We start from the raw sequence: 15,226 nt of genomic DNA on the forward strand, positions 1-15,226 counted from the left end.
GTCATTTCCTTTTTAAATAATATAACAAATACATGTGAACCCATCACCCAACCCAAAACCTAGTACAGTACCAATCACTCATATCTACCTATGGTATCTTTTCTATCCCATTCTCCTACCTCCCTAACAGAAGTATCCTGAGATTATATCAATACTTCCCTTGCCTTAAAAAGTTTTATCTTATATGTATGTATGAACAGACAATATACTGTTTACTTCTGCTTGTTTTTGAACTTTATAAATTGATATTAAACCATATACTGTCTTCGAAGAATTGCTCTGTTCACTCAATATTTTGGTATTAAGATCTGTCCATTGTGTTGCATTAACTTGTAGTTAATTTTTACCTGAATAATTAATAGAAACAAGCTAGGTGAACTGTGAGTATAAGAGTATTTGAGTGAAAGAACAGCATGTGTGATGGCCCTGGGATGAGAAAAAGCATACCAAATTTGAGGAATTATAGAAAAGAAGGTCAGTGACTCTGGTGTCCTGAGGCCTGGAGGAAGAGTGACAGAAGACAACTTAGGAGAAGCAGCCAAGGGATAGATCATACAAGGCCTTGTAGGCCATGGTAAAGATGTAGATTTTATCACAAGTGCACTGGAAGACATTATGCAGGGTAACGATGTGATCTGGTATGCAATTACTAAAGATTAATCTGGATACTTATAAACAGTTGATTGAGACAGGTGACAAAAATTCAATTGAGGTGTTGCAATTATCGTCCCCATTCGACAGATGTGAAAACTAAGGCTCACAGAGGTTAAGTAACTTTCCTTGTATTACACAGCTACTACATGACAGAACCATGGTATACACAAAGGTGGTATGACTTCAGAACTTGCTTTTTTAACAGTGATACCACATATGGATCTAGAGTTTAGAGGGGTTTGGTTTTGGGATATAAATTTAGGAATTCATTGGCTTATATTTACAGTCACAGGACTGTATGAGATCACCTAGGGAGAGAATATAGACAGTAAAGAAAAGAAGTTTAAGGAGAAGCCCTAAGGTACTCTAATATTTAGACTTTGGTAGAAGAGGAGAAAAGAAGACTGAAAAGGAGCAGCCAGTAGGATAAGAGTAAAACCACGGATTTTCACATAGAAGTTAAGAGAAAAAGGCTGCTTCAAGAAAGTAGCAGTGATCAACTACTCCAAATATTGCTGAAAGGTACAGTGAGTTAAGGACTGAAAAGTAACTATTTGATTTAGCAACATGGAGGTAACTGGAGACCTTCAAAAGAGCCATTTCATTCATGAAGTCATGAAGAAAGAAGGCAGGTTGGAATGTATTTAAGAGTAAATGGGTATTCCCAGGAAGTCTAAAGTCACCCCAGGAGATGGAATCCATAGGAAATTTTCAGACTAGAAGCTCCTTAAGGGGAAGAAATGAGCCATCTAACTTCATGTGCTTGGAACCTAGCAGTTTTTTCTATGAAATAGTGTGCAATAATTTATTTCTTGAACTTAACCGAATTAGATGTGGCTTCTGTCCCCATCCTCAGGGAATTACATTCTAGTGGGGGAGGTAACAAAAAAATATAGCATGAGTGGATGAGGTGTTTTCTGTAAATGCAATCCAGACTACATATTAAATATGACCTCAAAATGGGTATAATCTTGAAGCCAAAACCATTTTGTAAGATACTTAGAAAACCACTCTCGGACATTTAGGGATAATCAAGAGCTTTCAAGTGTTGCCTTAACCAGAGGATAAATACTATATTTAACTATGTACTCTTGCCATGAACTCTTCGTCATTTCTTCTTTAGCAAGGGTTGCAAACCAAAATGCATACACAGGCCAAACTGGTAACAAAAATAAGTGAAATGTTCAGGTGAGGGCTGTAATAAGCTGACGAGATCATGGCACATCTAGAGGGGCCAGGCACTGCTGATTTCCAACAGATTGACAGCACTCTGGAAAATAGGCTTAAGGATGAAAACACAGATTTTCATATATCCCTACATTTTTCAATGTTGATAATTTATTCAGTCAACACCTGCACAGGCACACATGCACACATGCACACACACATATACATTGCAGACAAACAAAATTTATCTGCTGGCCAAATTTAACTTATGGACTGTTGGTTTGTAACCTGTATTGTATAGCAATTTCCACAATTTTCAGGGTTGTCTTAATTTCAACCCAGTCTTAGCTTGCTTGATGCCAAATGCTAAGCCCCTCTGCATCATCCTTACAAATAACTCTGCCTTGATTCTCAGAAATAGTGTAAAAGTTCTTTAAAACTTAAAGTATAATAAAAAAAAAAATAAAATAAATTAGTCAGGCATGGTGGCGGGCGCCTGTAGTCCCAGCTTCTCTGGAGGCTGAGGCAGGAGAATGGTGTGAACCCAGGAGGCAGAGCTTGCAGTGAGCCAAGATCGCCCCACTGCACTCCAGCCTGGGCAACAGAATGAGACTCCGTCTCACGCACACACACACACACACACACACAAAACACACAAAAGTTAGAGAAAGGGGAAATTTATTGAAAGAGTCCTTTCTTTTCCTATGGTCCACAGTGCTTAGCATTGTGCTGAGAATATAACCATGGTATCTGTCAAACCTCCCTATAATATTATGCTCACGTATAAGTAGCAACCTAGTAAGAGCTGCCTGGCATTCATGGCTAGAGGTCCAGAGATTTGGGCTGAGTAACCTCTATGAACAGGCAGATAGTTAAGGTTAAGACACAGTGGGTATAAGCAACCAATGGCATGTTAATGACAGCTCAAGACAACCCTGAAAAAAAGATTGTTGTCCTCCTAAGTTTTCTCTTGTTGAGACTAAATAGCCCTATACTCTTCTAGTGGTGAAGGAAAATGGCTGCTTCTTATGACCCTGTATCAAGGTCATAGTTTATAAAATTGCTTAAACCACCCTTCTTGCTTTATGTAACCAATGTCCTTAATTTTATTCTTCCCTTCATCTTTAAATTAAGAACACAAGTCAACCATCAGCTATCAACTGCCAACCCTAAAAGCCAACCTGAAAGCACACTTCTACTATGTCACTGCTCCAGTCATGTTGCCAACTCAGCCCAGAGGCAAGATATTCAAGCAGATGTTCTAAGGAAGAATAAATAGGGAAAGTTGTTCATATCAGGTGTGTATTTCTTTCTTGTTTTCTGTTTTGATTTGTTTATTGTTTACAAACAGATATCACCCAGATAAATCCCTGATGATATTGCCTTTAATTGTTCTTTCAACAAATTTTTATTGAGTCCCTACTATATGACACCCACTGTTCAGTATGCTGTGGATAGAGCAGTGAGCAAAATAGATGATGTCCCTGCTCTTACTGAGCTTATACTCTAGTGGGAGACTTACTTTGTCACAGAAACAAACACACAGATTAAATTGTGATCCGTGCTGTGATAAAAATAAAATGAGATGAGGTCATAGAGAGTGCCTGGATTGTGGGAGTTATCTTAATCTACATGGTAAGGGAACGCTTTCCTGAGATGTGTAGGATATTGGAGCCCACCATGGGCATAATCAGACAGAAGGAAAAGGAAGTGCAAAGGCCTTGAGGTGAGAGAGATCTTAATATATTGCAATGAAAAGGAGGTCAGCATAGCTACAGCAGTGTGAACAAGGTGTTTACAAATCAAGTCAAAGAGACAGGCAGGAGACAGGTGGATCTTGAGGGCCTTGTTGATAAGATAAGACAATCTGGATGCTAACTGCAATGGGAAATGACTGAAAGGTTTTAAACAGAGGTGCGACCTGGTCAGATTTGCCTTTTAGAAAGACTATTTGTTTGCTGGCTGTTGAACAGATTTTAGCGGGGCAGATGTGGAACAAGGGTCACCAGTGAGGACACTCTTCTAGCCATCCATTTGGGAGATGGTGATGGTCAGGATCAGGGTCAGGGTAGTAGTAGTGGAAAGGGTGAGAAATGGTCGGTGCTGAACACACTTTTAGGACAAAGCTAACGGGATTTCCTCAATAATTGGATGAGACTTGTGAGAGAAGAATCAGAGATGGCTCCAAGATTTTTGGCCTAAGCAACCAGGTATTGTCATTAACTGAAAGGGGGAATGGCATTAAACATGATTTCTCATGGGTCATTCTGGAGTTCCAATTATACCTGTGGGATGGAACCTCAGTGCCCTTCTCTGACTTTGAGCTGCCTAGTTATGAGGTGGGGCGGTAGTAAGGGACTACTGTTAGGGGTGAATCACAGGCATAAGGCACATTTCTGGGAATCCCCACCCTCTCTCCATTCCCTTTCCCCATTCTAGTCAAAAACATGCAGACTTACACAGATGAGAGACGGAGAAGACTGAGCATCCCAGGATAGGCAGAAGGAAGAATCCCCAGAGACTCTAGAGCTGTTGTAGCCACTTCAGTCCAAAGACTGCATGGGCGTGGGCGGCGCCAAGGGGGCGTCGCAGAAACTTTCTTAGGGATCTGGCAGCCTAGGGAACCAGTTTTACCGGAAACAAAGTAATGAAAGAGATGCGGTGGGGTGTGGCAGGGCTTGCCGCTGCCGGAAGAAGTTTGGGTGCAGCCTAGTATTCAAGCTCCAGGACAAAAGGGGCGGGGAGGCCGCCACTAGCAAACAACCTCAGCTTCATAAACCCAGCAGAAAGGTCGGGGTATTATTGAAAAGGTCGGAAGGATCAAGATTATGTCCGCCCGCCTAAGTGGGACGAACAACCAAGTTGTGCGATGCAGCTTTAAAGAGGCTGGTGATTGACCGAATGGTGTAGTAGTGGATGGGGTGGAGCCGCTGGGTGGGGTCGAGACTGGCAGCTGAGAGATACCAAAAGGAAGAAAAAAGAAAACCATTGCCCTTGATATCGCTAATGCCGGGGGAGGGAAGCTAACTAGAAAGTAGGGAAAAGGAAGGTTTTAGAATTCACCTCCACTCCTTCCCCTGGCTAACACTCTTTACACTCTTCTGCCTTCCCTTGAGATAATTAAAATAGACTGTACACCGGCCCTAGTCGGTGCCCATTCCCCCTAACTCTTCACTCAACTACTTGTGTAGTCCGAGGAAGTGAGGACCCCGGGTCCAAGAGCTCAATCCCGGCCCCGCCCCGTCGGCCCAGGTCCCGGGGCTGGGAGGAGAGGATGCCTTCGGAGGCGCAGAATCCGAAAGTAAGTCCCTTTTGTTTTGCCTTACCAACTGCCACCTCCCACTCCACCTTCCTTTTATCACCCTCTCTGGGCGGCGAAATAGCCTCTTTCAAGGGCGGCGAAATAGCCTTTTTCAAGGAAGACCTTTCAGGGTGGAGCAGAGTGGGGTTGGTAAGAAGGGGAGGGGAAGGGAGGTGGTGCTTTAGAGCCTAGGGGAGCTACCATGGGCGGGACAGGCGCGCTCAGTTCAATGGCTGTGTGGTTGGATCCTTGATTTCTCCTCCAGGTATTAGAGCCTCGACTTCCTCTTTTTTTCACCCTGCAGCAACCCTATCAGGTTGCCTGAAGCCTCTAGCTGTGAGCTAGGAGGGCTCCATCTTGCCTGGCTTCTTAAAGGGACAGTGCACTATTTAACTGGAAATTCAATTATGAGAAGGGTGGCAGTACCTCTATGTTGGAAGGAATTTGTGTGGCGAGGACAGCTTTTTCTTACTCAGACCAGCTTCCAAACTTGGTTCTAATATCCATGTGATTCTTAGGAGGTGCACCGTGGGCAATGTTGCCAAGTTACACATTAGTTAACTGCAGCCAGTTGACTGCAGTTTTAGCTCAAAGGGAAAATTTCCATTTCCTGAGAGGCGCCATGGCAGTGCAGGTATCTTGAACAAATTCATTCTACAAATTTTATTGAATGCCAGGTGCATTGCCTGTGGCTGGGAGGTTTGTGTAAAATGTCAAGGCCATGTAGAGTGTTGTCAATGACTCCCTTTTTAACTGATTAGTAGCCTTCCCAGGATATGGAGACAAATGTTGAATTTGATTCCAACATTTACCAAACATTTCTTACATGAATGGCTCAATGGTTCACTTTTATTGTCTTCTGTTCAGTACCAGGTGTCCATATGCTCAAAGCCAAGTGACTGGGAATTCCAGCTAGAAGAAAGAGGAACTCAAATCAAAATGGCATGCAGAGAGGAAAGAGCAGGAAACTTCAATAGGAAAGCTAATGCCACTTTGGCGTTATCCATGTCCAGTAAGGGAGATTGTTTTGGGAAAGAGGGCTTCACCATCTCCCTTCCACTGTTAAAGAAGAGCTGGTGTGGCAGAAACTTGTTAGAAAGGGTGTCTTATGGACCAGTGACATCTCTTACATATTTGTTTCTCTTATGTTTCTGCACAGGGAGGGTGGCAGGACTGTGGATAGAGCCTAATGATACTCCACAGGTCGAAGAGATGAAAACATGTTTGAGATTTTAGGGTTCATATTTCATTCTGAAGGTTTTTGTTTGGTCAATGGAATACCACAGTTCCTGGTGCTCTGCAATTTCCTTTGTCTTGAGTCCCTTCCTAGTTCTTACTCAGCAGTCCAGGGTAGGGAACTATGACAGAGAAAGGTATGGACACAAAATTACATTGTGTTATTATATTCATTCGTTCATTCGTTTATTCATTTGACAATTACATACTGAGAATCTACTCTGTATCATCACCACACAAGACTCTGGGGAAAATATGCCTTCTTGGAGATTATATTCTAATGAGGAGGTGTTGGTGGAGGGGACTAACAAAAAACAATAAACATATACATTGAGTGGGGATAAGATGGGAGAAAGGCTACAGGGCATGTGGAATTGGGGTGATTTTAAAGAATATACCTGAATGAAGTGAGGGAGCCAACCATGAGAATACCTGAGGGAAGGGTGTTCTAGACAGAGGAAGTAGCAAATGCAAAGGCATGGTATGTTCAAAGAATAGTGAGAAGGTCAGTATCACTGGAGTGGAGAAGAGGAAGAGTGGTGGCATATAAGGTCAGTGAGATAGAGGGGGCTAGATCATATAGGAACTTGTAAAGACTTTGGCTTTTATTCTGAATGAGACAGGAAGTCATTTGTAAAAAAAGAAATAACAATCATTCTATTTGAAATTCTATTGCATTAAAGAGAATGAATCTTGAATTATTTATCTTATACAATCAAGATGGATTATATTTTTATGTTTGAGATCTAATGCTCCTTTAAGAAAAACTTAGTAAACTTATTGATAACTTGTTCATGTCAATTAATACAATTTAATTTCATACCAACCATTGTTTTATAAAATAATTATCTGAAGAAGGTTTCAAATGCACTTGAAACTACTGTTGACAGCACAGAGGTTAGAGATGCTGACCCCACACAGTTGAAAATCCATATATAACTTTTGATTCCCCAAAGCTTATCTACTAGTAGCCTACAATTGACCAGAAGCCTTACTGATAATATAAACAGTTAATTAATATACATTTTTTAAGTTATACATATTATATACTGTGTTCTTATAATAAAGTAAGACAGAAAAAAGAAAACGTTTAGAAAATTGTAAGCAAGAGAAAATATATTTACTATTCATTAAGTGGAAGTGGATTATCATAAAGATCTTAATTCTTGCCATCTTCATGTTTAGTAGATTGAGAAGGAAGAAGAGCAGGGTGTGGTTTTGCTTTTCCGGGAGTGGGAGAGGTGGAAGAAAATCTATGTATAAGTGGACCCATGCAGTTCAAACCTGTGTTTTTCAAGGGTCAACTATACTTAAATACAAAAGGTCTCTTCAATGTACTTCAACAAAATATATTACAATAAATTTGTTAGTACTAGAAAAAGTCTCATCTGCTTTAAGAAAATATCACAAGATTTTGTAGCACTCTTTGACAAGAAATTGTGAAAATTATTTGCTTGGAAACCTTTTTTTAAACTTTCCGTCCTGCTGGCACACATGATTCCTTTTAAGTTGTGCACTGTGCTTTCCCCAAGTCCTTCCCAGTGGGAGCTGTAAGTTTAAAACACCTCATTAGCCGCAGGGAACTCAGAAGGAGAGAAGAGTGAGAGGAAAGGAATTGAAAGAAAGAAGAAAAAAGCCAAGGAAGTCCAAACAGGACAATGCAGTAAGAACAAGAACAAGTCACACAAATACAAAGTTTTAACCCCTCTGTTCCATACATTGAAAGTTCCATTCATTTCTGGCCTTGAAATTTCCACTTGTCCTTGCGACTCCCTTTTAGAGATAAGGTAGGTGTGCATGTTAGATGTGTGTGTAAAGGGAGACTTGTGGATTAGGGTAGGCTTCCCCTAAAACAATTCTTAACCTTGGCCACACACTGGAATCAGTTGAGGATATTTTAAAAATACTGATAACTTTGTCCATCCTCAGAGATACTGATGTAATTGGTTGGGGCACAGCTTGGAAGATGGATTTTTAAAAGAGCTCCCTAGGTAATTCTAATGTGCAGTAAAGGTTGAGAACCACTTGCTTAGAGTTGAGGTTCTCTTAGTATGGTGCTTGGACCAGCAGCATCAGCATTACCAGGGAACCTCTTAGAAATGCAGATTTTCAGGCCCCACCCCAGACATACTGATTCAGAAACTCATACTGATTGTGATAAAACAATCAGTATTTTTTTTTTCATACACCATCCGGGTGACCTGGATACACACTGAAGTTTGAGAACTACTGCCTTAGAGGTTAGAGGTTCTCATTTTTTTTCATTCCCAATACACCTGAGCAATATAACACACTCCTATTAGTAACAGAGGCTCACTGTGCCCTGTTTGTGAAAGGTACAGAAGGAATATGCCTGTTCCCATCCCATATCAGAATCCCCATTCCCATTCCCTACTGCAGAATTTACAATCACTGTTTTAGAGTATATGGCTTTTTAAATTATATGCATTATTTCCTTTAATTTCAGCACTCTTATGTTTCATGCATCATTTCACTTCATCCTCACAATAATCTTGTGAGGTAGACACTATCATCATTGCCATTTTATAATTAAGAAAACTGAGGCACAGGAAAGAAAGTACCTTATCCAAGATCATACAGCTAGCAAGTGTAAGAGATCCATCCTCTCCTGTACTTTCTAAGTTGTTTCATCAGTTAGGTTCCTTCTCTCTTATTTTCTTAAATTTCTTCTGATTCTTCGATTTTCCCACTCATTCAACCCTATCCACCTAACATTGCTAACATATATTGAAGACCTACTTTGTACCAGGCCCCTCTATTGAGCACATTACAGATATCAATGTATATAATGTTCAAGCAGTCCTATTAAGTAGATACTATTATTTTCCTCATTATTCAGTTAAGGAACTTGGGACACAGCAAAATCAAGCAACTTGCCTAAGCTTACACAGCTAGTAAGTGGCAGAGCTGAGATTTGAACCCAAGTCTTTGAAGTCTATGCCTATTATGCCATACTACCTAATCTTAAGCTTGCAAGCACATTTTTCCCTTGTCTAAATCTTTCTTTGAACTCATTTAAATTACCACTCCCATTTATTTTGTGCAGTTTCCATTTCAACCATCACTGAAACTGTTCTTGCCAAAGTTACTTAACGATCTGTCATGTTCAGTGCTCTCTCTTTAGATCTTCAGCCTTCTTGACCCTCTACTACATTCAAGGCTGTTATATCTGACCTAGCTTATTATAATAGCTCCTTTATTGTTCTCTCTGCCTCCAATCTGTATGTCCTTTGCTATGGGTTGAATTGTGTTCCCCAATATATGTTGGAGTCTTAATTCGTAGTTTTTCAGAATGTGACTATTTGGAGACAGGGTCTTTATAGAGGTAAAAAAGTTAAAATGATCTCATTTTATTTTTTTATGAGATCATTTTAACTTTATTAAATGAAGTGAGCCCCAATTCAATATGACTGGTGTCCTTATAAAACAGGGAAATTTGGATACAAAGACAGACTCACACATTGGGAATATGATGTGAAGAGGCATGGAGAATACAGCCATCTGCAACCCAAGGAGAGGCCTAGAACAGATTCTTCCTTCACAGCCCTCAGAAGGAACCAACCCTGCTGACACCTTGATTTCATACTTCTGGCCTCCAGAACTGTGGGACAATAAAATTCCATCGTTTAAGCGAACCAGTTGGTGACACTTTGTCATAGCAGCCCTAGGAAATGAATACAGAGTAGAGGGGAAAGGTTATTCCAGGCAGGAAGAATCTTACTACCAGAGGCAGGTAATGGGCACTAACATAATGTGGGTTGGAGAAGGACAGGGTAGGGTTAGAGAAAGGATGAGTTTAAGAGAACTTTTTCTTGTGGTGGTAATACATATGGGGTAAAAGTAGTGGCTGGAAAAAGAGCAAGGTTAAAATTCATTCTCCTAGTGTTTCAGGGAAATAGTAAGTTTCAAAGAATATTATCTAGTTAATGCCTCCTAATGCTAAGATGGTCTATATTTTGTTCCTTAGAAAGCTGAACTTAGGAATAACTCTCTGAGCTGGGAACATTTTACTGGTCAGTGATGGCATGATATATATGTAATCGACAGAGAACATGGAAAGGGGTTCAGAGTACATTTTTACAAGAATAATAACTCAAATGTGATCTGCAGCTTTGGTTTAATTAAACCTGGTCATATATATTAACCATTTCCACTTATGTAAGGCAGATGGTTTTTGAAATGGGGAAGCAGCATTCAGTTATTCATCTCATTTATTTGTTCAATATATATGCTGTGAGAACCCTCTATGTAGTCAGCTCTGTGCTACAGCCTGGGTATACAAAAATCTGAGACCTCAGTCTTACCCTGGAGCTCAGCTGGGAGACAGACAAAACTCTAGCTAACATCTAACATTTCTTGATTACTTAATATATGCCATGGACCATACTAAGAAAATTCACAATAGTTATGCTCACTTTTTAGATAAGGACACTGAGGGTTAGAGGAAAGTTGAGTCAACTTTAGGAGGGGAGTTTTGGCAAACTTGCCAAGTGAGAAAGTTATTAATATGAGCAAGTAAAATGTGGGTGATTTGGGGGGTTAGAGGGTCAGAGAAGACTTTCTAGAGGAGATGATATTTGAGTCTTGAAGGATAAATAGGAGTTTTCAACATACACAAGTTGAGAAAGGAGGAACACGGTAGATGGAAGGAACATTATATATAAATCAATGGAGACACCAGAGATATGCTGTGTTCAGGAAATAGTGTTTCATTATGGCTGACACATAAGTTGGTGGCAGGAAAAAAGACTGGAAAAGTAGGCACAACCCAGGAATCAACCATAAATAAGAATCTCTTATTTTTTATAAGCACGATATGAGGAACACTGTACCCGAAAGCTATTCTTTACTATTCAAAACATTAGAGATTGCATAAACAGCTGCTTTCAGTGCTGTACAGAGAAATTAGAGGGATTTTTTTCACTGAGGGTCAGTCAATAAAGACCAGAAAAATTACTGGGACCAGAAGGTAGACAGAAACCTTAGGACTCAAAAGTCATTGCTGATCAGGGAGAAGGGATGAGACTGGTACTTTGTGGGAGTCTGGACTGGTAGAAATGATTACCAGTCAGAGTAGTCAAAGCAATAATAATAATTTTAATAATACAACAATAAATGTACCAAGTACTACTCTAAGCATTGAATTTACTATATCCATTTGATAAATGGGGAAACTCCAGTACCCCAAACCTCTGACAATAGCTGTAAAGAAACTGGGAATACTCTGCTAATAATTTGTAGAATTTGAATTTGAACGCAGATAGTTTGGCTATACAATCTATATTTTTAATTATTATGAAATGTTGAACTAACTAGTCAGTAATACCAAAAAAGGAAATAGAATCAAAGCGAGTCAGTAACTGTGGGTCCTGTTAAGCAGTGCAATGCAATGTACAAAGGGGTACATATGAAAAAGATAAAAATAGATGAAAGATCTAAGAAGTAACATGTAAGACAGATTTTGCTGACCGAGGTCACAACTCAAGGGTTCACAAGCCACATTCAGGCCACAGATGTACTTGTCTTGAGCCATGTTCTTTTCAAAATTTGAATTAATTGCCAGTGTGTAAAAGGCAGATGATTTCACATAAAATAGGCTCGCAGTTTTCTTGAAAAACTTGAAATGTGTGGCATCACTGGGCCTATACTGTCTCATGGTGACACTTAACACAAGCTGAAGCAGCAGCTTCCCCTTTATACATGTTATTTATTCATTAATATCCTTTGGTTGCAAAGGGTGTAAGCCAGCTGAAGCTAGCTTAAACGCAAGAGCAATGTGACTGGATTTTAGGAATGGACTGGGTTTTGGAAATGGGAAGTTGTCAGCAACCTAAGGTGATTTTCTTTCTATGTCTTATGTATGCTTCCCTTGGCATATCTGTTTATTTTTTCTCTCTTAGCAAATTATATTACATAGTGAGCAAGAGATAGCTCCCTCATCTCTCGAGTTTATAAGTTACAGTTCAGTCACATGAACAGGTACTGGCTCTGTTTGTTCCAATTCCCAAATCACAGGGAAGTGGACACTCACCGATTGACCAGGCTTGAGCCAGCTACTTATACCTAGATAAACCAGCTCTGGTCAGGAAGCTAGGGTCATGTAATATAAGCTATTGGAACACCTTTGCTAATCAAAGAGGAGTTATAAGGTAGTCACTATATACAGAGCAGACATTTCCAAATGTGTCCCCTGTACGAAACATTATTTTGGCCCTATCCACTTTGTAGTAACTTCTTGTGTTCTCTTGGAAGTTTCACAGCCCACTGTAGCCCTGGCCTACTTGATATACTTGCCAGGCTACGTCCTGCTATTTTGAGAATATGTGGGGTTGACTGTGCTCCCAGTAGCCTAGTCCTTTCTTGTGGTGAATCTATTCCTATTACTGTATAAAGCAATTTGAGGCCAAAATTGCCATAACAGCCTTCTCCAATTTTCTTTTTGCACTTTGAAGTCCACAGGGCTTCCTTCAGTGGCTTAAAATTATCTTACTAATCATCATAATGATCTAAAGGCCGTGAATGAGGCCTGGTGAGTGCATTCTCAAAGGGTAACAGGCCTGGATGGGAAAGAGGGAAGTCATGGGGAGAGCAGCTGATACCAATGTGCCCAGGCCTAGAGAATTAGCAAGAGTTGCATTTATAAATGTAATGCATGGGCTTTAGAACTACACATAGTAACAGTGATTAACTGTGTTTCCCTTTTGTGGGTCCCCTTACTCCCAGGAACTTTCCAAGGTTTATGCTTCCCTGCTGAGGCTTTGGATACTTCTTGTATCAATGATTTTTTTCAGTGACTGTAAAGTTCCCTTCCTGACACTCCTTACTGAAGTAGCAGTTGATATTTGAAGTTTTGCTCTCAGCAAAGTTTCCTTAGAGCTGTTGTCAGAGGTTGGCTTGCAGAGATTGCTAACCTTAGACGATGTTGAGAGAGAAGCTTCTTCTACCCTCCAAAATGCCAAAGTAAGCTGATCTGGCTGAAACTATCCACTTTCAAGATCTTGGGATAGATTTCTTCCAAAGGAATCCAATCTCCCTGCTCAAGTCTTGCTGCCTCCTCTGGAATCTGCTTTGCTTTTTATAAATAGAATAGAATTGTCCTGACTTCCTCAAGCTGAGTTGCTTATTTCCAGAGTGAGAGTCTACATTTTTTAAAGTGAAATGGGAAGAACCCAGAGCCAAAATGAAGCAACTTCCTAGGAAGAGTAATTTCACTTGGAGCATTTGGAATCTAGGCAAACATTGTTTTCTTTCCCTTTCCTCTTTGATAAAGTCAGTTCAAGTTGCAATAAAGTGAATATGGGTTTCTTACTTTGGATCCCCTATCTCTTTAATCCAATTCTTTAGTTGGCAGGTGAAGGCAGTATTTATCACAAATAGCAATAATAATTAACATTTATTTAGCAATTACTAAGTGCAAGACACTATTCTAAATTCTTGACAAGACCTACGTACTAAAATGTTCATGATGGTGTGTTAAAGTTATCCTGTTTTAATTCAAAATAAAGTCAGGAAATATCATCCTTATAAACTGTGTGGGTTTAAATAGAGAGTGACCTTGGGAATCTTAAATTTGTATTTCATGCTCTGTCATCTACTCACTCTTCTGCTAGTGGGAGTCAGTACACTCATATAGTGGAAAAAGTACTCAAGCAAAAGAGCTTTTTCTTGAGTATTCAAGGGGCAGAAGAGAGCTGGCTTTTGAGTGCCCAGAACTGTGTTAGCCCTGTATAAAGATTATTTTGTTGACTCTTCAGTACAATTCTATGAAATATTATTGCTCCCCCACCTTTTCTTTTAACAAATGAAGAAATATAGAATTAGAGAAGTTAACTAAATAACTTGCTTTCAGTCACACAGCTAGCGTTTGTCGTCTGGGATCTCAATACAAAATTAACACCAGAGCCTTTGCCTTTAAATACTAGATCATGCTGCTTTTAAACACATAAATTAGGAAGGGGACAGACTCAAATGTCGCAACTCTCTTTTGTAAGTATTCTTGTATTATTTAGTAATTCAATTTCTTACTATCTTTCCTTGAATGGAAATAAGATGAGAGAAATAACAGGAGCCCCAGAAAGTAAGTAGATAAAGGAAGTTGTTTCTACGTCTGGGTTCCCATAGCACTAGACTCAGCAGTCTAAGGATATCTTCATCATGATTGTCCCCAGTGCCTAGAACATAGAAGAAACCCAGTGAATACTTGTTGAGGGAATAAGTGAATCAATGAGTTTGGGGAAATTATCTACCTAGCTTGAGACTTTCTGGCAGATTATACATCATTTTTCATGTTCCTGGTCAACTATATATAGATCATGCATGTAGGTACCCAGACAGAGATATACATGCTCATTCAGAAATTGCCATCCAATCCTCATACATGCAAACTCATAAAGATATATCTCCACACAAATGAATACTTGGCATATTTGTTTTCTGACGCTGTAAAATGTACCACAAAATGGGTGGCTTAAAACAGCAGAAATTTATTCTCTCACAGTTCTTGAGGCTAGAAATCTGAAATAAAAAATAAAAGTATTGGCAAGGCCATGCTCCATTGAAAACCTCTAGAAGGAATCCTTCCTGGTCTCTTTTAGCTTCTGGTAACTCCAGATATTCCTTGGCTTGTGGCAATATAACTAATTTCTGTCTCTCTTTTCACATGGCTATGTCTGTGTGTATATGTGTGTGTCCGTGTGTGTGTGTGTGTCTTCACATGTCACTTTCCTCTTCTTTATAAGGACACCAGTCATAATGAATTAGGGTCACCTTAATGATTTCATCTTGATTACATTTGCAAAGACTTTATTTTCAAATAATGTCACATTCACAAGTACTGATGGCTAGGAC

General features: G+C 39.7%; 1 long non-coding RNA gene across 1 annotated transcript in view; it reads left to right on the forward strand.

Annotated features, from left to right (window-relative positions):
* The first annotated feature begins 4,563 nt into the window (after positions 1-4,563).
* LOC134735955 (uncharacterized) overlaps positions 4,564-15,226 on the forward strand; it is a 266,987-nt gene continuing 256,324 nt past the window's right edge. Inside the window, exon 1 of the long non-coding RNA XR_010119560.1 lies at positions 4,564-5,122. This is a non-coding gene — a long non-coding RNA (uncharacterized lncRNA). The remainder of the gene's footprint in view (positions 5,123-15,226) is intronic.

The sequence above is a fragment of the Symphalangus syndactylus genome, chromosome X (genome assembly GCF_028878055.3).
Source record: "Symphalangus syndactylus isolate Jambi chromosome X, NHGRI_mSymSyn1-v2.1_pri, whole genome shotgun sequence".
NCBI lineage: Eukaryota > Metazoa > Chordata > Mammalia > Primates > Hylobatidae > Symphalangus > Symphalangus syndactylus.